This window comes from Triturus cristatus, chromosome 4_2 (assembly GCF_964204655.1).
Source record: "Triturus cristatus chromosome 4_2, aTriCri1.1, whole genome shotgun sequence".
In the NCBI taxonomy this organism is placed as follows: domain Eukaryota; kingdom Metazoa; phylum Chordata; class Amphibia; order Caudata; family Salamandridae; genus Triturus; species Triturus cristatus.
The window spans coordinates 950,828,725-950,855,435 of NC_140586.1; the positions used below are offsets into that span (position 1 = coordinate 950,828,725).

The 26,711-nt window shown below is 47.0% G+C and overlaps 1 protein-coding gene across 2 annotated transcripts in view; it reads left to right on the forward strand.

The window, feature by feature from the left end:
• Window positions 1–2,255: 2,255 nt before the first annotated feature.
• LOC146839071 (uncharacterized) overlaps window positions 2,256–26,711 on the forward strand; it is a 128,402-nt gene continuing 103,946 nt past the window's right edge. The window contains exons 1-2 of one of the 2 annotated variants that reach the window (XM_085603090.1): window positions 2,256–2,472; window positions 14,889–15,037. The gene's annotated coding sequence lies outside the window, so the exon portion shown is untranslated. Of the gene's footprint in view, window positions 2,473–14,888; window positions 15,038–17,277; window positions 17,501–26,711 lie in introns of those variants that run through there. The other variant, XM_085603091.1, reaches the window with a different exon arrangement.

Consider the following 26,711-nt stretch of genomic DNA (forward strand, 5'->3'; position numbering starts at 1 on the left):
TGACTTACGGTATGCTAGATTTATTTATTTATTTATTTAGAAGGTTTTATATAGAGCTGGCTAGACCCAGAGGTATCAGAGCACTTTACAAGATAAGGATAGTATAAGGCACATAGGGTATAAAAACACATGAAAGGTAGTGCAAGAGAAATTTGAAATATTCAATGTACAAACAACATGAGTCTTTGATGTCTCCTCGGTTTATGTAGTGTTGTTTGTGGGATGTAAATATTTCATCAGACACCCTTTCAATCTGCCTTATGTGTCGGTGTTAACTGAAGGAAGTTCAAAGGCAATATCTTGTGTGCCAGACACAGCCCAGTGGAGCAGAGGTCCTATCCTCCATATCTTAGCCAAGGCACTGAGAGCGTCAATGTAAATTTGGAAGGGCTTCTCTTAGTGAACCCACCTCAACACAGAATTTGTAACTCACTTTAATCAAATCCAGGAATAAGCAGAAAGGTAGACAGTGCCTTTAACCACTTTCTCTAGGAAACATAAGTTTCACTTCTCTCTCAGAAAAGACAGTATGCTCTTTAAGGGACAATTTCAAGCAGAAACAGCACAGTGTGAAAGTCAGGAGACTGAAGGTACTCATAGGAACTCAAGCAAGGGACCACTTTGTGACCCTTGTAAAGTTGACCAACACTGACATGAAGTGCAATTAAACTGAAACATACATTTCATATCTTTTTGCTGAGATCATCAGTCTTCTGGTCTGAATGCTGATAGCATAGCTTGGCAGGAACGTGTCAGGGTAGCGCCTGCACTGCTTCCAGACGCTTTCGTCTCTGAGCAAAGAGCATGCTCCTCCCCCTTACTCCAGATGAGTGCACATGTATGTGCATCAGAGAGCTCAAGGTTTTGAGATTCTTAGGCGCCAAAATAAACTATCCTACTGATGACCTCACAGGAAGTGATGTCACATAACATTTGACTTTGATAATGTCGGAGGAAGAGACATTAGTGAAATTATAGGAATGATGAGTACACATGTAACATCCAAATCATTAACACAGACATCAAAATTAACATTACACCGAAAGTATAATCTGTGCAGCCGTCAAGGTGAAAGTGGGTTTGCTGAACTCTATGAAATAAATAGTATCTCTCTTTTTGGCTGTAGAAGGCTACTCTGCACACAGTAGAAGTGCGGGCTAAGTCACATATGGAGTTCTAGTTCTAGCCCTCCCCCATCTCGGAGTTATAAGATTCAGCTAGGTGTGAGTGAGACTGCTGCACCGTTCTCTAAATGTGTGATTGTCACTCATGATGAGTGAGACTTGAAGGCTCTGTGTGTGGATGTCGGATCGGATGTCACTGCCAAGGCAAGGAATGCAACTTGCCTGACAGTGCTACGATGCCCTCCTGAACTTGTACATCGATGGTGTGCCGGAGTGTCTTATGATAGGAGAGAGGGTTACCACCTGGCCAGTCTTTTATAGGCATGGCCAGTATTTTAATGTTCCTGGCAGTACAAAAGTAGGAATATTACTTAAAGCTGGTATTGTTTCCTCCAATCAGTGCAAATTTAAAATATCAAATATAAGCAGAAATCACTTTAAAATGTGTTCTGGAGCTCCCTTAATGAATCACGGCTGATTGTTAAAGTAAACAAAGACAGCAAAGCCATGTTAAAAATGAATACAAACACTTTTATACAAAGTCTTATTGAAGAATAATATCCGGGCCATTGCAAAATCTTAAAACATGACCAAAAGGTGGCAACTCTAATAAGAGCCTGTATGAAGGAGTCCGACATTTGTTAGTGCTGGAATACCCTTCAGACCCGGCACCGTTCACTCATTGCCATGGTACCATCCACTGAGAGAGAAATCTGTGTGAGTCAAACCTGATTGTTCTGTCTAATGAATTTATTGATACTGCAATCTACTTTATTTTGTTTTGTAAGTGAAACTTTGGGGGGAGTGAGCGGGTAAAAAATGCAGACAAATGCAAAACTTAATTTGGAGCAAATCGTTGGAAAGTTGTTCGAAAATACACAGCCCTATCAAATATAAAGAATTGAACACAGAGAGAGGAAAAATAGAAAAACGCTGTCCAGTTTAATTCTAGGAGTTTCTTACATTTTCATATATTTAATGAAATACAGGCTGTCATTTCCAATTCACTCTTAGAGACGGGAGGCGGCGGTTGCGTCAGTGGCCAGTAGAGGGCGCCCCTCGCCTGCTGATGAAACCCACGGGGAACGCTTTGTATGAAAAGAGAAGGGTTTCCTCTTCCGGGTCAGCGGCGGCAGAGACAGCAGCAGCAGCGGCTGCTGACATCACTTCCAGCCTCTCCTGGTGTGTCCAGCCTGCTGCAGAGGAGGAAGGACCCCTGTCTGCTGGGCAGTTACCTTCATCTTTAGACACTCACAGACCCCTCCTTCCCACCTCAGGCCCCAGATCTGCCCCCACAGCCCCAGGAGGAGAAGAGAGCCTGGACATGTCTGCACAGGTTTCTGCTCAGGTCGGAGATTGTCAGCACCTTCTGCTGTGTTTGTAGAAATAGAATGAATAATCCTGGAGGGAATCTCTGCAGGAGCCGGGCTGGGCTCTTCTATCCGGGGGGCTCTGGGGGGCTTTCCTTCCGGGCCTGGGGGTGTTTGTGGGCATCATGTGTGTTAAAGAGGGGATCTGTGCACTGCTTCTAACTGCATTGTGAGAAATCTGTGCACACTGCACCTCATCATACTGCACTGTGAGGGATCTTTGCACTGCACCTTACTGCACTATGAGATATGCACTATAAGATAGATGTGCACTGCACTGCAACTTACTGCACTATGAGATAACCACTGCATCTTACTGCACTGTGAGGAGTCTGTGCACTGCATAATACTGCACTGTGAGGAATCTGTGCACTGCATCTTACTGCACTATATGGGATCTGTGCATTGCATCTTACTGCACTGTGAGGAATCTGTGCACTGCATTTTACTGCACTATGAGGAATCTGTACACACTGGCTGGATCTTACTGCACTATGAGGAATTTGTGCACTGCACTGTAACATACTGCGCTGTAAGGAATCTTTGTCACTGCACTGCATCTTATGGAACTATGATAAGTTACTGCCAGGAGCTGGACTGAGCTGGGCTCATCTTTCTGGGGACCTCTGGGAGGGAGTGGGGGCTTTCCTTCTGGCCCTGGTGGTCTTTGTGGTCATCATTTGTGTTTAAGGGGGAATCTATGCACACTGCACTGCATCTTACTGCACTACGAGAAACCTGTGCACACCACTGCATCTTACTGCACCATGAGAAACCTGTCCCACTGTACTGCTTTTAACTGCACTGTGAAAAATCTGCACACTGCACTTTATCTTACTGCTCTCTGAGGAATTTGTGCACACTGCACTGCATTTTACTGCACTACGAAGAATCTGTTCACACTACCCTGCATCGTACTGCACTATGAGTAATCTGTGAACACTGCCATGCATCGTACCTCACTATGAGGACTCTGTACACATTGCTCATCTTTTTACTGCACTTTGTGGGACATTGACAGAAGAGGGTGTCTGTGAAAATGGCACTGCTTTTTGCTACTTTGTGAGAAATTTGTGCTCTGCTATATTACTAATCTCTGTGAACCGTTTATCAGAGAAAATCTGAATGTTGCATTGCTTTTCCCTGCTCTATGAGGGCTGTTGACAGGAAAGCTAATGTGTGCAAACTGCACTGCTTTTTGTTACACTGTGAGGGGGGTTTAAAATAAAAGAGGAAATCTGTGTAGACTCCTCTGCCTTTGACTATTCTGTGAAGGGTGTTTAGAGCACATCTGTAGTCTGCAAACGGAATCACTTTTTATAACCGTTCGAGGGGTGTTTAATAAAGAGAAAATCTGGGCTCACTGCACTGCTCCTTTCTCTTCACTGTGAAAAATCTGTCCATACTGCACTTTCTTTTACTACACTTAGGGGCACATTTATTAAAAAGACATGCAGCGCAGAAAGTCACTTTGCTGCACTGCATGATAGGGAGAGAGCAGGAATGCGCCGTATCTAACATTCTACAGCGCATTCCTGTTTTTCTCTGCGCTGGCGTACAATGTGCTACCTAGCGCCAAAGCAGCTACCTTTGCAACATGGTGCAAGCGTGCGTGCGTTGTAAACAGGATTGTTTTTGGACTGCTGTGTGAAAAATTATTTACAGTGAAAAATCTGCCAAAAAGTATATATAATGGGGGAGAGGAACGAGTTTATTAAAGAGGCCAATCCGTTTGATGCCTCAAGGATCCCGGGAGGGGGGTGGGAGTAAAATGGCACACCGCCCTTGCTGCTCAGCACCCGTGTGTCACCTATACAGCCTCTAGCTGCCGGTGGCGGATTTTTCACTGTAAATAATTTTTCACACAGCAGTCCACGGTAGGGTGAACCTTAGCGCGTTCATACCACCGGGGCTCCGCACATCCACTCTGGTCCTGATGAAAGCCTGACGAACACTCACAGAGGCAGAAACATGTTGACCGCCGTGGAGTGAAACAGGTCTTCTATTTTTTGACCTTCACTCCCTTTTAGTCTTTTCCAATTAGCAAAATTATTAAAGTTTTATTTTTGACTTAATTGGATATTTTAAATTCACTATCACCACACAAGAACCCCGCTCTGCAGTAACCTGGCGTTGTAGCACACTGGGATGACATTCGGTCATCCCAGTGGAGCCCGATGATGAAGCATGTCACCAACCAGGTTGGCGAGTGAGGGCTTTTATACCAAATGGGTAATATTCATTGAGGTCTACACTCTTCTCAACAACATATCGGCTTGTTCGGAATTTGTGGACCAGTGCTCCTCTTATTAGTAGTGCCCCCTTTATTGACTTGATTTACACTGACTTTGTTGTTTTTGGTCTAGGCCCTCCTCATTTTGTTGTGAGAGCACAGCTCCCACGCCATACTCTGAAGCATCTGACCAAGAATTCCTGTGAGAAGTTGGGTGCCTTGAGCATTGGCGCCGTGCACATGGCAGATTTCAGGGCATCAAAAGCTTCCTGACAGGCGTCAGTCCAGTTCACTTTCCTGGGCAGCTTCCTGGAAGTCACCTAGGTCAAGGGAGCAACAATGGTGCCATAATTCTTGACAAATCTCTTTTAATACCCGGTGAGTCCTAAGAAGACTCTAACCTCTGTCTGGGTCTTGGGGGGTTCCCAAGCCAGAATGGTATTAATCTTGGGTTGTAGGGGCGCCACCTGGCCTTTCCCTATCTGGTGTCCCAAGTACACCACTGATCCCTACCCGATCTGGCACTTGTTGGCCTTGATCGTGAGGTCTGCCCTCTGCAGAGCATTCAACACTTCCCAGAGGTGACGCAGATATTCCTCCCAAGGGGCACTGAACACTGCGATGTCATCCAGGTAGGCGGCACTGAAATTCTCCAGCCCTGCCAACACCTGATTGACCAGTCTCTGAAAGGTGGCAGGGGCATTCTTTAACCCAAAGCGCATTACTCGGAACTGGTAGTGCCCCTCTGGTGTTGAAAATGCAGACCTCTCCTTTGCCCTATCAGTAAGGCAATCTACCAGACGTTAAGTCAAACGTACTGAGGTACTTGGCAGCTCCTAACTGATCTATGAGCTCATCAACTCTGGGGATGGGGTGTGCGTCAGTCCTGGTGAAGGCATTGGGCCCTCTAAAGTCCACACAGAACCGTAGTTCTGGTGTGGCACCGGGTGTGGCAACCTTTGGGAACAAGACCACTGGGCTGGACCAAGGGCTGTTGGAGGGCTCAATAACCCCTTGAGCCAACATCTTAGAGACTTCCTCCTTGATGCTAGCTTTGACCATGTCAGTCAATCTGTAAATGTTGTGCTTTACAGGAGGACTGTCCCCAGTGTCAACATCATGGACACACCACTGAGTGATACCAGGGGTCAAGAACATTGCAGCAAACTGTCCCAACAGTTGGTGGCAGCCACTCTGCTGTTCATGAGTCAGGACAGGGGTGAGGTTTACACTGTCCACTGACCCATTGTGCTCCTTAGCTGACAGGAGGTTAGGGAGAGGCTCAGCCTCCTCTTGCATTCCATCATCTGTCGCTAGGAGCATGCCCACTTCAGACCTCTCCAAGTGGGGCTGGAGGCGGTTCACATGTAGGACCCGCAAAGGGTTCCTGGGAGACCTCAAGTTTACCAGATGGGTGACTTTACTCTTGCGCTCCACCACCTCAAATGGTCCAGTCCATTTATCCTGGAGCGCACAAGGATCCACTGGGGCCATGACCCACACTTTCTGGCCAGACTGAAACTCGATCTAAGTGGCATTCTGATTGTACCACTGCTTCATCTCTTCCTGGCTGGCTTCCAGATTCGCCTGAGCGAGTTGTCTGAAGTGCTTAGTCTGGTTCCTGAAGGCCAGCATGTAGCTATATACATCTCGGGGAGGTTTACCGGGAGCTTTTTCCCAGCCTTCTTTGACCAGACTCAGGGTCCTCTTACATGATGCCCATAGAGGAGTTCAAAGGGACTGAACCCTAAGGCCTTCTGCAGTACCTCCCTGTAAAAAACAAAAGACATGGTAAGAGGACATCCCACTTACGCCTCATGGGTTCACCAGGACCCATAATCATGCCCTTCAAGGTCCGTTTGAATCTCTCAGCCAGCCCATTTCTCTGGGGTGGGGGTGGTAAGGCGGGCTAAACTTATAGGTAACACTGCACTCCTGCCACAGAGATTTCATATGCCTAGATATGAAATTGGTCCCCCAGTCAGACACCACCTCTCTGGGGAATCCCACACGGGAGAAGATCGCCATCAATGCCTGACTGACCACAGGGCTGTCACAGTCCGGAGGAGGATGGCTTCCAGGTACAGGGTGGCATGGTCCACCGAGACCAGGATGTACATGTTGCCCATGTCCTGAGGCCCCACAATATCAATACCCACCATCTCAAAGGGTGTGCTGACGACAGGGAGAGGTTGTAGAGGAGCCTTACACTTCCTCTCACTCTTACCACTTGCCTGGCAAGTCTGACAGGTCCTGCAATGAATATCTGAACTCTTGTACATTTAGGGCCAGAAAAAGTGGGTGACAAGCCTCTCAAAGGTCTTGTCCTGCCCCAAATGTCCTGCTAAAGGCACATCATGAGCCAAACCCAGTAGGAAGGCTCTGAAGCGCTTGGGTACCTCCAGCACACGGGCTGACCCAGGATCAGTAACCTTAGGCTCGCTATACAGGAGACCATTCTCCCAGTAAATCCAGTGTGACCAAGACTGATCACCTGCTGCCTGGTTTGCAGCCTGCTGCCACAAACCAACAAGACAGGGGCATTCCTGCTGCTCCTTGCAGAAATCCTCCCTGGAGGGGCCCCCTTCCCGCTGCCAATGGGTCAGCTCAGGCAGGTCCCCCAGTTCGGCCACTTGCTCCCCTGTAGGAACCAGGCCATTCTCCTCAGGTTCTGCCTACTTCTGGACCGTGGAAACATCGGGCCGGTTTCCTGCACCCCCTGCCTCCTCTCTTTTTGGCAGGCACCTGGGCCATTCTTCCAGGCTCCTGGTCCTCTTGATTGCCCTTACCAGTTGCCGTAGACCGAGTGGTCACACACGCCCACTCAGGCAAACCCGACATCTCCAAATTAGACCTATGTTTCACCTTCTCCCAAGGAGAACTCTCCAGATCGTTTTCTAGCAGACAGTCACCAGGTATGGCTGGCCTCATAACTACTTTCAAGGTACCTGAGACCTCCCCCACTCAAAGGGAACCAATGCCACTTTGCTGAGGCACTCTGAGTTGTCAGCTGTAACTACTAGATAGAGTACATTGGGGACCACCTGCTCTTCAGACACTGGCCAACAACTGACAGCTGTCACACTAGCTTCAGTGTCTCTCAGAGCCTGCACCCTATGTTCATTGATGGTTACCCACTGTCTGTATTTCTTGGTGTTAGCGGGCAGATGGGTCCTAGGGACCATCTCATTGTCTCCTAGTGAGTAAGCCTGGGCAAAGCACTACGCTACGCTCGCGTAGTTTGCGAAGTTTGTGCTACTTCGCACTACGCGAATTGCACGTAGCACAGTGCAAACACGCGTAGCGTAGCGTAGTGCAGTGGTCATTTTTTGCTTGCTCGCAGTCCTCAACGTCAAGTTGGCGACTGCGAGCAAGCAAAATGACATCCCGGCGAGACTTTTTCCTCGTTCGCGATCAGCAACATCAAGTTGCCGATCGCGAGCGTGGAAAATAAACCTCCCGGTGAGATTCTCAATGCAGGGAGGTCAGGTTTCTCATTGCGAGTGGTCGCGTATGCTCGCGACCGCTCGTGATGAGAAACCACCAGTTCGTGTTGAGAAAGCTGCCGCTCGAGTAAAAATCTACTCGAGCGGCAGAAAACTACAGCTCGCACTGTGCAAGATGCTGTTTTCAATGATTGCACAGTGCCCGATGCTTGTCCGCACTGTGCAATCATTGAAAACGGCATCTTGCACAGTGCGAACAAGGTACTACGCAGTTCGCGAAGTGCTGCGCGTAGCTCGCGTAGTGCGAAGTGCACTTTGCGTAGCTACGCATAGCGCTACTTCGCGAACCACGCCCAGGGTTACTAATGAGGCCAAGGTCAACTCTGCGGGCTCCCACTGCACCTGGGACTCCAACTCCTCCCCAAGGCTACACCAGTCAACCCACGGGGTGGTGCACCAGTGGGTTCAGGGGTCGATTGGGGACAACTGGAATCCCCTCTATAGTGACCCACCTGATTGCACGCATAACAATGGTGGGGACCCTTTTCTGTAGGCTTACCTGAAGGGCCCCCTTGTTTCTTATCACATGGAGGCTGGGAACCTTTCCCTTGGTTCCCTTGGGAATTACTTTGGGGCCCTTTTTGAAACTCCTTCTGTCTAACCTTGTCCCCCCACTCTCCTGCTGGGGACCCTGCCCACACTTGGCAGAGTCTCCCACATGACCTTTGTGGACCCTGGTACTGACCCAGCGGTCCACCTCCACAGCAAGCTTCCTGAGGTCATTCAGCTTGCTGACAATCAAATGCTGGCATAACTACCAGACAAGTGCTCCCATGCCATTAAATCATAGAGCCCCCAAAAAGGATTTATCTGGGTACCCCTTACTCAACCATCCAGTGCTCTGGCAAAATAAGGCACATACTCCACCCAAGTGCTTGACTCAAGCTTCGTACAGGCCCTAAACGTCTGCCTGTACAGTTCTGGGGTTAAGCCATATCTCCTAACTAAGGCTTCCTTCATAGGAGCATAACCCATTTGCTCCTCACTAGGTAAGGCTAGCAAGGTCTTCCTCCCTTAAATCGGCTCCACAGCCCCACCTCCCAATCTCTCTCAGGGATTCTGTGGGACCTCATTGCTACCTCATCCCCCTGAACCACTGCCCAATGTCATCACTTTTAACGTAATCCTTGATTACCTCCATGGGGATGTACACTCTCCCTTCTCCAGGCACTGATGACAAGCTGCCACTATTGGAACTGGACTCCACACTCTTGGCTTTTATGTCCAGCTCCTTCAAACCTCATTCATGCTCTAAGAGCATCCTATTTTCTTCTAGAGCCAGTTACTGCCTCTCTAACTCCAATCTCTAATCCTTCATGTCACCCTCTTTCCCCAGCTTGAGCTTTGCAAGCTTCAATTCACGCACTCTGCTTCTCTCCCTGTCCTCCAGCTCCTCTGGAGACAGACCTCTTGAAGATACTCTGCTGCCCTCCCTGGAAAGCACCCTCTATCCAGGCAGAACCAATGGCCCACCCTGCTGCCCATCTAAATTATCTGCCTCCTCCATAGGCTTGTCAGTATGCCCACTGGCATTCTTTGATTACAACCAGTCCCTCAGCACCTTTTGGTATTCCTCCTTCCTGGAGAGGCCTCTTACTGAGATTTTAAATTTCTTGCAGATGGATTTCAATTGTGGCACAGTGTAGGTTTCCACCCTATCCTCTTCAAACTCAATATCCACAGATGCAAGTGATGCTGGTTTTGTCACGGTGAAAAACAGCAGTTCTCAAGTAGCAAATAGAAAGTCCAAAAGAAAAAGTTCCATCAATTGTATGTGGTTGTGTAATGACCTACACTACACTAGTAATGTACACCAATCACTGTATGTAAGGCACAAATGTAAGTCCAGATCCTCACCGCTGACCACCAATGTTAGAAATGGGGGTCTCTAGTTGGCAATGGTTTGCACCTTTGTCCAAGTAGGGACCCTTCTTCCCAGTCAGGGTAAGGGAGATACACTTCTAAAATAACCCCTGCTCACCCCCTTGGTAGTGAAAACCAGTGCTTGATTTTTAAAATATTAAGTGCCAGGGCCCTGACCAGGAGGCCACTGCAGCTTGCTCCACCCACCGCCCTTGTCATCTCTGCCAAAACAACTACTAACCATCTCTCTCGCATGTAAATGCAACAGTTCAGATTATTCCAGGTCCCCAAAGCTAAAGGAATGGCTGGGGAGGCAGGGATTCGTAATTTTTTTTAATGTATATTGTATTCCTAAACAACCATTATACTGCTCATCTCTAAATTACATGAGCAGCGCCACCTTGTGACAGACTGCCCTAAGTGTGGTGTTGACAATTAGGTGCTGGTGCCGAGCACCGGAAACCAATTAAGTGCCGGTGCTCAGCACCGGAAAGCTCGGGCTCAAATTAAGCACTGGGGAAAACCCTACAAATGGACACCACACCAGTTTAGAAAAATAAGTATTCTTTATCTAAACCAAACAAGACCAAAATGACAAAAATCCACAATACAGTAATAAAAATATGACTCTCAAAAGGGTAGAAATAGTTCTGTTCAAAACAAATTTCAGATGCAACACTTTTCACACAAAGTACCTTTGGTACGTCACGCACACAAACAAAAACTGTTGCAGGGAAGGTGAAGCATCGATTCCTTATGGCCAGGTAACGTGATGCATTGGTTCGTTACTCCAGGGGAGTTGATGCGTCGATGCCTTATTACCACGCAGGGGCGGTGATGCGTTGGTTCCTTACTGAAGGCGAGGTGATGCATTGGTTTCTTACTGTGCGGGGAGTTGATGCATCGGTTTCTTACTGCGGCCCGGCGTTTGGCGTGGCGCCGAGATGCGATGTGTGAGGATCAGGGATGCATCGGCTCTTGCTGCGGCGGCGGTGACGGCACTGCGTTGCCTTCTTCAGCCGCGGTCCCACGATGCGTTTGTTCTTGCAGCCGCACAGCAGGGCCTGCGTCGGAATTGGTGTGGTGATCTCGGACTTCAGAGATTGGTGCACGGGATTCGGCGTGTGGTGATTTCTCGAGCCGTGGGCATGCGCTGTGCCAGTTTCTTCAGCGATGCATCGGAAACAGGTGCGGATGAGTCACGCTTCTTGAAGTTGCATTACTTTTCCAGCTCCCATCGGCAAAACAACCTCCAGAGGCCCAAAACAACCACAGGCAACTCTTGGCAGGTCAGAACTCCCAGCAAGGAAGTTCAGGTGAGCTGGTGGTGAAGTATTTGTATCCCTGTGACTTCACAACACGAGGCAAGCTCTACTTCAAGTCCTTGGAGATCTTCCTCAAGCAGGAGACACAGCACACAGCAAATTCTTTATCTTCCCCTTGGCAGAAACAGCCACTGCAGGCCAACCACAGACAGCACACAGCAAAGGGGCAGAACTTCTCTTTCAGTCTTCTCAGCTCTTCTCCTTGGCAGAGGTTCCTCTTGAATTACAGAAGTGATCTGAAAGTCTCAGGTCTCAGCCCCACTTCTTACAGCACAAATTCCTTTGCTCTCTGGTGCTTTGCCCATCCCAAACTAGTTATGTCCTCTCTGGTACAGCTTTCTGGCAGGAGGCGAAAACAGCATTGCCCAAGGCAGACCATGCCCATTCAGGTGTGAAAGAAATCTTCTCCCCCACTCTGAATGCAGCCAGTCAGGCATACCAAAATATTTCCTATCTTGTTTCCATGGGCGGTTATACTTATGAAGTGTTATAAGTAAACTTCCCATTCCATCCTATGGGACAGATAGCCTTTCAATAGTGAAAAACTAAATTGGCAGTATTTCACTATCAGGACATGCCACACACATCAGGGCATGTCCTACCTTTCACATACACTGCACCCTACCCACAGGGGTACCTTGGGCCTACTGAGGGGTGATTCAAATGTAAGAAAAGGGAAAATTAGGGCCTGGCAAGTGGGTGCATTTGCGGGGTTGACATGGCAGTAAAAGACTGCACACAAGCACTGCAATGGCAGGCCTGAGACACTTTTGCAAAGCTGCTTGTGTGGGTGGCACAATCAGTGCTGTAAACCTACTAGCAGCATTTGGTTTACAGGCCCTGGGCACACACAGTGCACTGTACTAGGGACTTAACAGTAAACCAAATATGGAAACACTAATCCATGATAACAATTTACAGAGGGTGCACTTGCACTTTGGCACTGAACAGCAGTGGCAAAGTGCCCAAAACATCTAGACTAGCAAAAACAAAATCCAACACACAGTAAAACACAGGAGGCAAAGGCAAAAAATGCAGGGGAAACCCACGCTAAGGCTGCCAGGTCTAACACTCCCTCTTCCAATTTTCGAGCTTGCTTCTAATCTGATCCATGGTATATCCTCTAGGTACTACCTTGAATGCTTCCCAGACTGTAACTGCTGAGGAGGCAGAATGAATGACTGGATGAAAGAGCATTTATAGAGCGCACAGCCACTCAGAAAGAGTGTCCTGGCGCTGAAAAGACTCTATCAGATCCACTACTGCCCCACGGGGCGAGAGACCAGGAGTTAGTTACGGAAAAGCCAGGTTTTAAGCATTTTCCTGAAAATGGTTACATTGGACAGCTTTCTGAGAGTCAAAGGTAGGAGGTGCCAGGCACGAGCTCCATGCAACCGAAAGGAACGGCCGCCGGAACGGGCGCAGTGTATCCCGGGGACGGATGCCAGGTTCAGCGTGGAGTACCTCAGTGTTCTTGGAGGCACATAGTGTGTGACTCTTCTTCTGAGATACTCCGCCCTGTTTCCCTCAAGGGCCTTGAAGAAGAGTACCAAGGCCTTAAAACTGATCCTTTTTTTTTTGCAGGAAGCCAGTGTAAGGCCTTGAGGTGAGTAGAGATATGAGTCCTGGGCTTGAGCAGAAGGACCGCTCTTGCGGCTGCATTCTGGACCACCTGTAAGCGGTTATGCGAATATTCAGGGAGGCCTAGGTACAGGACGTTGACGTAGTCCAGTCTGGAAATGAGTAATGCCTGGACTACGGTCTTCCTATGTTCAAGAGGCAAGAGGGGGAGAAATTTTCTAAGCATTCGTAGAAGTACAAAACAGGAGCCTGCAACAGACTGGACCTGAGATCTCATTGAGAGGGTGCTGTCCATCATGATGCGCAGATTTTTGACAGTGCTTAGAGCGAAGGGAGGCGGTGACATATCCGATGGCCACCAGAGTTTCCACTGCGCGTGGGGGAGCCAAAGAAGATGACCTCAGATTTCTCAGGATCACATTTTAACTGGTTCTTTCTCAACAAAGAGAACACCTTTGAGAGACAGGAGTTAATCTATTCACCTTCATAGTCAGCTCCCTTGTCGCAGTTAAACAGGAGCTGCGTGTCATCCGCGTAAGAGATAATTTTAGCTCCCCACGCTTCTGCCAGTGGAGACAGGGGGGACATATATAGTTTGAAAAGAGTGGGACTCAGTATAGAGCCCTGAGGAACTCCCACTTTCAGGCTGGGGATGGGGGTCATGAATGGGGGGATCCAGACTATCTGGCATCTATCCTCAAGGAAGGAGGAAAACCAATTCAGAACGGTGACGCCTATTCCACATTCCTGTAGCCTGTTCAGGAATCTAGAGTGTGGCACGGTATCAAAGGCCGCAGAAAGGTTTAATAAAATCAGAATGGCGTTCCCCCCCTGATCTAGCTTCTCCTTAATAAGGTCAGAAACTTCGAGTACGGCAGTCTCTGTACTATAGTTGGTTCTGAAACCCGACTGGCTCTGGTGTAGGAGATAATTTTTTTCAGCGTAGTCAGAGATCACTGAATTGACATATTTCTCAAGGGCCTTGGAGAAAAATGGTAATAGTGAGATAGGTCTGTAATTTGCTGACACTGAGGGGTCAGCAGAGGGCTTCTTGAGTGTTTCCAAATACCAGGCACGTGGCCGGCCGTAAGGGAGGAATTAAGTACCTTGTTTGCCACAGGGTTTACAGACGTGAACCCGCAATAATGTAAAGAATAATGTAAAAATAGTCTATGATCTCATCCTGCAGATGTCTCACAAGAGTATTATCTAACAGCCACCAGGCCTTCAAACACAATATACCCTTCAACTCCCATTGTCGAGGTCAGAGGGTTAATTGGACTGGCGAATGATTGGAAAGCCCTTTGGAGAGAATGACATTTCTACCTATGTCATCTACATGAACTGTCTGTACTGAAAATGGGAAGGACCTACGGAGGCAAATTGAGAATGGGGACCCCTGTGGACCACTGAGTAAATACTGCATGATAGAAACAGGTGTATATGTACGACCCAGGAACATACATTTGTTACCTAGTAAATGAGTCTCTTGAAGTAACAGGATATCAGGGGTGTGATGTTCAACAAACAACATAACTGCCCCCTCTTAATTTTAGTATTCAAACTGTTATCAGTCCATGACTTTATACTATATCCCATCTCACTCTCTGACAACAATTCGTTAGTTATTAGAAACAAAGCGATCCTGTACAACTTGCAGGAGCATGTGTCTGGTAAACCGAACAAAATTAAACCTTAAAGAATCTAAACTAAAATCCATCCCCCAAACATCCCCACCCTATATTTCCATCCTAGAAGCATCAGTCACCCCAAATCATATGTAATAATCAACTGTGAAACTCAATGGCAAAAAGTGAAAAAAGAAACAAGCAAGCAAAAGGAGTGATGCACTCTGAATGAAGAGTCCTTTTTCTTTTCTCTTTCAGGGGCTTTGTATTGTGCAGAAAAGCTGAACATGAAGTCAGTCTTTTCATAAATGGTCTCTGCTGCCACATGCGTGTTATTTCCCCTGAACCCATGGGTATGGTGAAGACTGTCTTCAGCAGGAGCAACTGCTACCCTCCAATGACTTACGGTATGCTAGATTTATTTATTTATTTATTTAGAAGGTTTTATATAGAGCTGGCTAGACCCAGAGGTATCAGAGCACTTTACAAGATAAGGATAGTATAAGGCACATAGGGTATAAAAACACATGAAAGGTAGTGCAAGAGAAATTTGAAATATTCAATGTACAAACAACATGAGTCTTTGATGTCTCCTCGGTTTATGTAGTGTTGTTTGTGGGATGTAAATATTTCATCAGACACCCTTTCAATCTGCCTTATGTGTCGGTGTTAACTGAAGGAAGTTCAAAGGCAATATCTTGTGTGCCAGACACAGCCCAGTGGAGCAGAGGTCCTATCCTCCATATCTTAGCCAAGGCACTGAGAGCGTCAATGTAAATTTGGAAGGGCTTCTCTTAGTGAACCCACCTCAACACAGAATTTGTAACTCACTTTAATCAAATCCAGGAATAAGCAGAAAGGTAGACAGTGCCTTTAACCACTTTCTCTAGGAAACATAAGTTTCACTTCTCTCTCAGAAAAGACAGTATGCTCTTTAAGGGACAATTTCAAGCAGAAACAGCACAGTGTGAAAGTCAGGAGACTGAAGGTACTCATAGGAACTCAAGCAAGGGACCACTTTGTGACCCTTGTAAAGTTGACCAACACTGACATGAAGTGCAATTAAACTGAAACATACATTTCATATCTTTTTGCTGAGATCATCAGTCTTCTGGTCTGAATGCTGATAGCATAGCTTGGCAGGAACGTGTCAGGGTAGCGCCTGCACTGCTTCCAGACGCTTTCGTCTCTGAGCAAAGAGCATGCTCCTCCCCCTTACTCCAGATGAGTGCACATGTATGTGCATCAGAGAGCTCAAGGTTTTGAGATTCTTAGGCGCCAAAATAAACTATCCTACTGATGACCTCACAGGAAGTGATGTCACATAACATTTGACTTTGATAATGTCGGAGGAAGAGACATTAGTGAAATTATAGGAATGATGAGTACACATGTAACATCCAAATCATTAACACAGACATCCAAATTAACATTACACCGAAAGTATAATCTGTGCAGCCGTCAAGGTGAAAGTGGGTTTGCTGAACTCTATGAAATAAATAGTATCTCTCTTTTTGGCTGTAGAAGGCTACTCTGCACACAGTAGAAGTGCGGGCTAAGTCACATATGGAGTTCTAGTTCTAGCCCTCCCCCATCTCGGAGTTATAAGATTCAGCTAGGTGTGAGTGAGACTGCTGCACCGTTCTCTAAATGTGTGATTGTCACTCATGATGAGTGAGACTTGAAGGCTCTGTGTGTGGATGTCGGATCGGATGTCACTGCCAAGGCAAGGAATGCAACTTGCCTGACAGTGCTACGATGCCCTCCTGAACTTGTACATCGATGGTGTGCCGGAGTGTCTTATGATAGGAGAGAGGGTTACCACCTGGCCAGTCTTTTATAGGCATGGCCAGTATTTTAATGTTCCTGGCAGTACAAAAGTAGGAATATTACTTAAAGCTGGTATTGTTTCCTCCAATCAGTGCAAATTTAAAATATCAAATATAAGCAGAAATCACTTTAAAATGTGTTCTGGAGCTCCCTTAATGAATCACGGCTGATTGTTAAAGTAAACAAAGACAGCAAAGCCATGTTAAAAATGAATACAAACACTTTTATACAAAGTCTTATTGAAGAATAATATCCGGGCCATTGCAAAATCTTAAAACATGACCAAAAGGTGGCAACTCTAATAAGAGCCTGTATGAAGGAGTCCGACATTTGTTAGTGCTGGAATACCCTTCAGACCCGGCACCGTTCACTCATTGCCATGGTACCATCCACTGAGAGAGAAATCTGTGTGAGTCAAACCTGATTGTTCTGTCTAATGGATTTATTGATACTGCAATCTACTTTATTTTGTTTTGTAAGTGAAACTTTGGGGGGAGTGAGCGGGTAAAAAATGCAGACAAATGCAAAACTTAATTTGGAGCAAATCGTTGGAAAGTTGTTCGAAAATACACAGCCCTATCAAATATAAAGAATTGAACCCAGAGAGAGGAAAAATAGAAAAACGCTGTCCAGTTTAATTCTAGGAGTTTCTTACATTTTCATATATTTAATGAAATACAGGCTGTCATTTCCAATTCACTCTTAGAGACGGGAGGCGGCGGTTGCGTCAGTGGCCAGTAGAGGGCGCCCCTCGCCTGCTGATGAAACCCACGGGGAACGCTTTGTATGAAAAGAGAAGGGTTTCCTCTTCCGGGTCAGCGGCGGCAGAGACAGCAGCAGCAGCGGCTGCTGACATCACTTCCAGCCTCTCCTGGTGTGTCCAGCCTGCTGCAGAGGAGGAAGGACCCCTGTCTGCTGGGCAGTTACCTTCATCTTTAGACACTCACAGACCCCTCCTTCCCACCTCAGGCCCCAGATCTGCCCCCACAGCCCCAGGAGGAGAAGAGAGCCTGGACATGTCTGCACAGGTTTCTGCTCAGGTCGGAGATTGTCAGCACCTTCTGCTGTGTTTGTAGAAATAGAATGAATAATCCTGGAGGGAATCTCTGCAGGAGCCGGGCTGGGCTCTTCTATCCGGGGGGCTCTGGGGGGCTTTCCTTCCGGGCCTGGGGGTGTTTGTGGGCATCATGTGTGTTAAAGAGGGGATCTGTGCACTGCTTCTAACTGCATTGTGAGAAATCTGTGCACACTGCACCTCATCATACTGCACTGTGAGGGATCTTTGCACTGCACCTTACTGCACTATGAGATATGCACTATAAGATAGATGTGCACTGCACTGCAACTTACTGCACTATGAGATAACCACTGCATCTTACTGCACTGTGAGGAGTCTGTGCACTGCATAATACTGCACTGTGAGGAATCTGTGCACTGCATCTTACTGCACTATATGGGATCTGTGCATTGCATCTTACTGCACTGTGAGGAATCTGTGCACTGCATTTTACTGCACTATGAGGAATCTGTACACACTGACTGGATCTTACTGCACTATGAGGAATTTGTGCACTGCACTGTAACATACTGCGCTGTAAGGAATCTTTGTCACTGCACTGCATCTTATGGAACTATGATAAGTTACTGCCAGGAGCTGGACTGAGCTGGGCTCATCTTTCTGGGGACCTCTGGGAGGGAGTGGGGGCTTTCCTTCTGGCCCTGGTGGTCTTTGTGGTCATCATTTGTGTTTAAGGGGGAATCTATGCACACTGCACTGCATCTTACTGCACTACGAGAAACCTGTGCACACCACTGCATCTTACTGCACCATGAGAAACCTGTCCCACTGTACTGCTTTTAACTGCACTGTGAAAAATCTGCACACTGCACTTTATCTTACTGCTCTCTGAGGAATTTGTGCACACTGCACTGCATTTTACTGCACTACGAAGAATCTGTTCACACTACCCTGCATCGTACTGCACTATGAGTAATCTGTGAACACTGCCATGCATCGTACCTCACTATGAGGACTCTGTACACATTGCTCATCTTTTTACTGCACTTTGTGGGACATTGACAGAAGAGGGTGTCTGTGAAAATGGCACTGCTTTTTGCTACTTTGTGAGAAATTTGTGCTCTGCTATATTACTAATCTCTGTGAACCGTTTATCAGAGAAAATCTGAATGTTGCATTGCTTTTCCCTGCTCTATGAGGGCTGTTGACAGGAAAGCTAATGTGTGCAAACTGCACTGCTTTTTGTTACACTGTGAGGGGGGTTTAAAATAAAAGAGGAAATCTGTGTAGACTCCTCTGCCTTTGACTATTCTGTGAAGGGTGTTTAGAGCACATCTGTAATCTGCAAACGGAATCACTTTTTATAACCGTTCGAGGGGTGTTTAATAAAGAGAAAATCTGGGCTCACTGCACTGCTCCTTTCTCTTCGCTGTGAAAAATCTGTCCATACTGCACTTTCTTTTACTACACTTAGGGGCACATTTATTAAAAAGACATGCAGCGCAGAAAGTCACTTTGCTGCACTGCATGATAGGGAGAGAGCAGGAATGCGCCGTATCTAACATTCTACAGCGCATTCCTGTTTTTCACTGCGCTGGCGTACAATGTGCTACCTAGCGCCAAAGCAGCTACCTTTGCAACATGGTGCAAGCGTGCGTGCAATGTAAACAGGATTGTTTTTGTGCAACAAGGGGCACCTTCTTGCACAAAAGCAATCCCCTGAAGAATTTTCCTCTTTCCATGTGTGCTGCAGAATCCAGCAAACGTAGAAAGGAAGGAACAGGGAGAAATAAAGATATTTATCCTCGTTACACCTTTCATGGGGATGCATACCATTTTGACGCACTCCCAGGTCTACCAATGTTGGTAAATCTGGGAATGCGCCAAAATCTATGGGGTGATGCTTGGGAACACCGCTGCCCCATGCAACACCTCACTAGGCCAGATTAACGCAACGCAGCGATTTGCTCTGCTTTGCTTACTGTAGATTTATCAGGCCACACAGGGCCATGCAAGGTGGGCTTGCGTGGCATGATAAATCTAACTTAAGAGTTGTGTTGCTCTTGCGCTTCATTGTGTGGCTCAAGGGCGGCGCAACTCTTTGATATGCCCCTAAGTGTGGTATTTTCAGAAGAGATGATCTGTGCGCATTGCTTTGTTCTTTACTACATCACCAGGGGCGTTTACAGAAGAGGAAATCTGAGCACTGCACTATTTTCTAACTGCACTAGAAGCAGTGTTAGGACTACAGGAAGAAATCTATTTTACAACAGAATGAGGGGTGGTTATAAAAGAGTTAATCTCTTCACACTGAACTGCTGTTTACTACATTACGAGGGGGTTTACAAAAGAGAAAAGTTGCACTATGCTGTCTTTTAACTGCTCTAGAAGCAGTGTTTACTGCTAAAGGATGAAATCTATTTTACTACAGAATGAGGGGTGTATAGAGAAGTGTAAATCTGTACACTCTGTACTGCTGTTTACGAACACTTTGAGGTGCTTTTACAGAGCGAATCTGTAAGTACTGCACTGCTTTTACCTATACTATGAGGGTCAGTAACAGTAGGAAAAATGTGTACAGTGCATTGCTGTTTATTACAATGTCAGGGACATTTACAGAGAAAAACACAATGAGGGGTGTTTTAAAAAGAGGAAATCTGTGTTCAAAGCACTGCTTTTCACTATATTATGAGGGGTACTTATCGATCTGTAAGGTGCATGAATGTTTATTTACACTTCGAGAAGTGTTTAGAGTAGAGAATATCTGTGCGCTGCTTTTTACTAACCCTGGAAGTAGTTTGCGTGCGAGTACAGCTGATAGCACTGTGTGTTTCTCTGCTCTGAGCAGTAATTGCAAACAGCATCTTGCACACTGCAAGGTATGATTCAATAAGAATTTCTGTCTTTATATGCTAAAATGCATATAGTCATTTCACAAAAGTGAAAATGATAAATTAGCAAGCAGTGAGAGAGGTGATGATTTTGGGATCCTCCCTAACCTAGGGAGAGAACCAAGCAGATGCCTTGAAAACAAAAAGCATATCTTCAACGATTCGGTGGTGGTCCCATCCTCTGAGGACCACCCCAAGCACAGTTATTGGCAAAAATACAATCCCAACCAAAGGCCCTGCAAAATTTGCAGCGGGCAGTGAATATTATAGTATCCAATATCAAAATAATTCTACAAAGAGCTGCAGTTACTAGATGTCCCTCATGAGTCAAATGCAAAAGCATTGAAATTATTGTTACATCAGCTGCAGTTCCACTCGTCGTTACTAGATGTCCCTCACGAGTCAAATGCAAAAGCTTCATGAACGGGTTTCAATGCTTTTGCATTTGACTCGTGAGGGACATCTAGTAATGACTAGTGGAACTGCAGCTTGATGTAATAATAATTTCAATGCTTTTGCATTTGACTCGTGAGGGACATATAGTAACAACTAGTTGAACTGCAGCTCTTTGTAGAATTATTTTGATATTGAACACTATAATATTCACTGCCCACTGCTAATCTCGTCCCATAATGCTTTGCAGGGCCTTTGGTTGGGATTGTATTTTTGCCCATAACTGTGCTTGGGGTGGTCCTAGGAGGAAGGGACCACCATGGAATCGTTCACCAGCATGATATGCTCTTTGTGTTCAAGGCATCTGCTTGGTCCTCCCCCTAGGTTAGGGGGGACCCCAAAATCATCACCTCTCTCATTGCCTAAAATTTTCATTCAGTTCATGTTTGTGAATTGGTTATAAGCTTCTTAGCATGTAAAATCGCTTTATCAAAGCATTTGTGGGTATTGTTGATATTGCTGCTACGCTACGTGTTGTAGCACAGTTTTTACACTGTGCTATGTGCATTTAGTGTACTGCGTACTCCTTAGTACTATGTCCAGGGTTACTTTTTACTCGCACTACAAGGGACATTTACTGTGGAAACCTTTATAAACTGCACCACTTATTACTGACACTCATGGGCTTTAAACAAACAAGTGAATCTGTGCACATTGCACTGCATTTTACTCACACTGTAAGGATTGCAGAAGTCAATATTGCTACACTGCACTACTTTTTACTTTACTTCACGGAGGCATTTGCAGAAGTAATCTTTCCACCTCGCGCTGCTTTTTACTGTGACAGTGGATGAGAAATAAGGACATGAATAATCTCTGTTAGATCTAGATTTATTCTGATATCCAGTCTTTCTGTTACACAGACTATTACCAAACTGCTTGTTTCTGGAGATTCACTTTGTATATATTCCCTTCTATAAACACTAGGCTGATTCACTATAATTCCACCAAAGGTTTCCAGACTCACCTGTGCTGAATGCTTCAATCTGTGTGACTCAGAACCTCGTTTATCTTGTGAACGTCTGAGAGGAAGAGGACAGTAGATTAGTTCCCTACTTAAGGGTCTGTCTCTGTTTATGTGGCCTGCTTCAGAGCAACCCCTGGTAGCTTCCCTGAGGAACCCCCTTGTTGTTTACTAGATGTCTGGTGTAGGGTGTGGAATACACATCCGGCCTCCTGTAGCCTGTTCCAACCCATTTGCCTCCACGTCAGAGCCGAAAGCCCAGCAGAAGTGAAACAAAAATATCCTCTTTTCTTATTGGCGACTGCTCCAAATTACAAAAAAGCTCCCTTGCTGATTGGAAACTGGTTGAAAGGCAAATTCAAGAAAGGCCCTCTGGTTTAGCTTATTGTAGAATCCTGCCTGTTGCACCTTGTGTGACGATGGGAGAGGGTGTGACGGACATAATTTCACAGAAGAGCTCAGATCGGCAAGTCCAGTGCTTGGTATCTGAAGAACCCATTTGAGCCCTGAGCAGAGGCATCCTTTTTGACGCAGTGAACTAGTGCCATGTCTCACCTAATGCCCATCACAATAGAGTCTGTAAGACCTACAGTCGAGTGGAGCAGAAAACTTGGTGGCTTAAACTATGTAAAAATACGATGACTTGGTTTGAATCTGTACCTATAATATACAGTGCTAGCCTCTGCACCGGAAATTACATTGTTTGCGTCAGTTCCTCCTAGTGCCTGGGCTGTGTTATTGCATTGTCTGTATCAGTTTCTCCCAGTACACGGCCTGTGTTATTGCATTGTTTGCATCAGATTCTCCTAGTAAACGGCCTGTGTTATTGCATTGTTTGCCTCAGATTCTCCTAGTGCCTGACCTGTGTTATTGCATTATTTTCATATTTTTCTCCTAGTACCTGGCCTGTGTTATAGCATTGTTTGTATCAGTTTCTCCTAGGACACAGCCTGTGTTATTGCATTGTTTGCGTCAGATTCTCCTAGTGGCTGGCCTGTGTTATTGCATTGTTTGCATCAGATTCTCCTAGTAAAAGGCCCTTGTTATTGCATTGTTTGTGTCAGATTTTCCTAGTACCTGGTTTGTGTTTTTGCATTGTTCGCATGAAATTCTCCTAGTGTCTGGCCTGTGTTATTGCATTGTTTGCATCAGATTGTCCTAGTACACGGCCTGTGTTATTGCATTTTTTGCATCAGATTCTTCTAGTACATGGCCCCTGTTATTGCATTGTTGCGTCAGATTCTCCTAGTGCCTGGCCTGTGTTATTGCATTGTTTACGTTAGAGTCTATGGCAGGACCAGAGACTTGGATTATGCTCAACTCTTTCCATTTCTTTTGCTCAGCAGCTTTATACAGTAAGACAACAGAAAAAGACTACAAATCCCATGAGTCTTTTCACAAACAAGTGACCATAGAGGAAGTCCCATATAAACAGAATCAGGGAACAGCACTTCCTCTTTCTTCGCTGCTCAGCAGCCAGATAAGTGCCTTTCCTTGATTCTGTTTATGTGTAGAGCATCATTTAAGGCTTCTGGTATTAGAGTTCGCTGATTTACTTACTCTGTATGGAACGGTAATAGACGTTCAATTGTGGGTCCTCGACTCGCCTGGGGTGGTTCGGCGATCCTGGGGAATTCTAATTTCACTTATAATGTATTTCTTTCACCTGAGGTGAGCGCATGGGTTTGCCATGTTGGTTGTTGTGCCGTTCTTTCAGCTCTTCCGCGCCCTGTGAAGCTTCTACATTACTGCAGTCTTACGTGCGACAGAGCTGCTCTCGGCCAGTGTGGTGCTCCATTCACTCCGTTCACCACCTCAGCCTGGGACGACTCCTGGTGGCCGACCGCGCTGGGAGCAGCACCAACACCCACCGACCACACATGCAACCTGGAGTTCATCCTCGACTCAACACTCTCCATGACCAAGCAAGTCAATGCCCTCTGATCCTCCTGCTTCAACACCCTCCGCATGGTCCGCAAGATCTACATGTGGATCCCCACCGAAACAAGAAGAACGGTCACCCAGGCACTCGTCAGCAGCAGGCTGGACTACGGAAACGCCCTCTATGCAGGAGCCTCGGCCAAACTCCTGAAACGACTTTAACGCATACAGAACCCCTCTGCACGCCTGATCCTCGACATCCCTCGCTATAGCCACATCACACCCCACCTGAGAGACCTGCACTGGCTACCCGTCAACAAGAGGATCACCTTCAAGCTTCTCACCCACGCACAGAAGGCCTTCCACAACACCGGACTGGCATACCTCAACAGACGACTCACCTTCTACACCCAGAACCGCCAGCTCCTCTCCGCCGACCTCGCCCTCGCCACCGTCCCCCGCATCCGAAGAGCGACCACCGGTGGCAGATCGTTCTCCCGCATCGCCGCCAAGACCTGGAACACCCTCCCCATCCTCCCACGGACCCAGGACCTGCTAACTTTCAGGAGGCTACTCAAGACCTGACTATTCGATCAGTAGCAGCTTGCCCCCCCCCACCTCCAGCGCCTTGAGACCCTCACGGGTGAGTAGTGCGCTTTACAAATGTTCTGATTGATTGATTGATTGATTGAGGGCGTGGCGTGTGTGCGCTTGCTGAAGGAGGGAGGAGACGCTCCTCTGCATTCTTGACATCCCTCGGTGCGCGATGACCGCTTCCTGCTGAGAAGTCAGTTCCTCGCGCTCGAGAGATTCAAATCCTTGGCAGTTTTTGAGCTTTAGTCCTCGCAAGTTCTCATATTTGGAGAGCTTCAGGTCCTTGGCTGTTCTTTCAGTTTTAGTCCTTTCGTCCTTGGCAGTTCTCATATTTTGGTGATTTGCTCCAGCAGTGCGGTTTTCCCTGCGCAGCCTTGTGTTCAGGTTGTCTGTGTTTAACAAGCATTAGCACAACCAATTGCTCTCAGGGACCGTTTGTAGTTCGTCCCAGAGCTCTAGTACTTTCCTTTTCCGCATTGGCCATTTGGTTTCACAAGTCTGATATGGCAGGTGAATTTCATCCATGGGAGCCGGAGGAGGAAGACCAGTCACTGCTCCCCACTGCTCCCCATTCACTTGGGGCTGGTGGATTCAATAGATGCATCACTGGAAAGGGCGATTTCATCAGCCCTTGAACCCCTGTGCCGCCATATTTTCGAACTTCCAGTCTGGCGCAGGGTGGTTTACTCTACTGAGGATGACTGGTTGGAGGCTGTTCCTCCCAATACTAGGGAACCGTCCAAGGATAAGGACAAGGCTAAAGCCCCGGGTAAGGCTACCCAGGGTCACACCTTTTCCGACGCCTTTGAGAGGTTGTGCCAGGCTGTCCTTAAGGGACCACTGGATGCTTTGGAACAGCCTGAGGATTCCCAACCGGAGGGGACCCTCAATGACGATTCCTGCTCCTCTGCTGGGGCAGATGGAGATACCTGGGACGACTCAGACGCCCCTAACGGTGAGTCAGATGAGGAACCGGGTCAAGAGCAGACCCTGGCATCCGGAAGGGGGCGCAAAGAAATCCCGGTTGGCGGATTCATAAGCCGATGGACCAGGAGGTCCAAGGCCGTGTTAAAGGGGAATTTCCCCAGCCTTCCCTCCCAAGTAAGGTGGTGTGTACTCCTGAAATTGAAGCCAAGATGGCCACCTTCATTGGCAAGTTTATTAAGGACCCTAAAAAGGGTCTGGACCGATCCTGGCATTCCTGCCAGGATGAGATCCTAGATATTTTAGGCCCGCTTACCAAGATCATGGATATGGCGGAGGATGCCAAAGTGAAAGGGCACATGATAGATCCCGAGAACCTCTCGAGCTGGGTGCAGAGAGCCCTTTGTTTTCTTGGCAATGCCAATTGTGCATTACCGACTGAGCAGAGACGCTCATTGCTCATAAAAATTGAATCAAGACTGGGCGAACCGTGACCAATGGGGGTGTCTTTGAAGAACCTATTATTAAAGAGTTATCCCATTTTGTCAACACTGTTTCTTCGCTGGATAAAGCACAACAGTCTATCAAAATGGTATTCAGCCAGCATATTTTTGGAGAGGCCGGAAGAGGGAGGAGAGTTCGTCCGGCCGTCCGTATACCAACAACCCCCATAAGCTCCAGACCAAAAGATCCATGCAGTGGCAGGACCAAAAGTAGTTTGGAGGGTTCTACCCCTCAAGAGGACGCGGCAAAGGCCATGGGGGAAAGGCGAACCCCGAGGCAGCAAACAAAGCACCTTGTGGACCCACCGGTAAGGCCTATCCCTTTTTTCCAACCAGAGGTGGGGAGAAGGTTGCAATGGTTTTGTCACAACTGGGCGGCAATTACAGGGGACACTTGGGTGGTGCAAACGGTGGGAGGTTTCCACATCGAGTGTCATGGGGTTCCCCAGCAAATCTCTCGTTCCAGGCCACTGACCTCTCACGAGAGCACCCAGAAATAGATGAGGAGGTTCGCAAACTCCTAAACAAAAAGGCCATTGTCCAAACTTCTCTAAATCCCCACGGGTTCTTGAGCAATATCTTCCTCGTCGAAAAGAAAGACAAAGGGTTCCATACGGTTATCAATCTCTGAGATTTCAATCAATGGGTGGTATACCTTCATTTCTAGATGGAAGGCATCCATCTTCTCAGAGATGTGTTACTCTCCAACGATTGGCTCGTACCGCTCGACGTAAAGCATGCCTACCTTACCATACCCATCTTTCCACCCCACAGACGGTTTCTATAATTCCAGTGGGGTAGCCTCATCTACAAGTTTACGTGCCTGCTCTTCAGGCTATCTTCAGCTCCTTGGTGTTTTACCAAGGTCTTACGTCCAGCCATGAAATGGCTCAGTGCGTGAGGGTTTTGTCTCATCGTGTACCTGGACGACATCCTTTTGATGCACCAGGAGAAGCACACCCTGATCTCGCAACTTGGTATGGCCTAGAATGTTCTGCAGAATCTGGGGTTTGTCTTGAACGA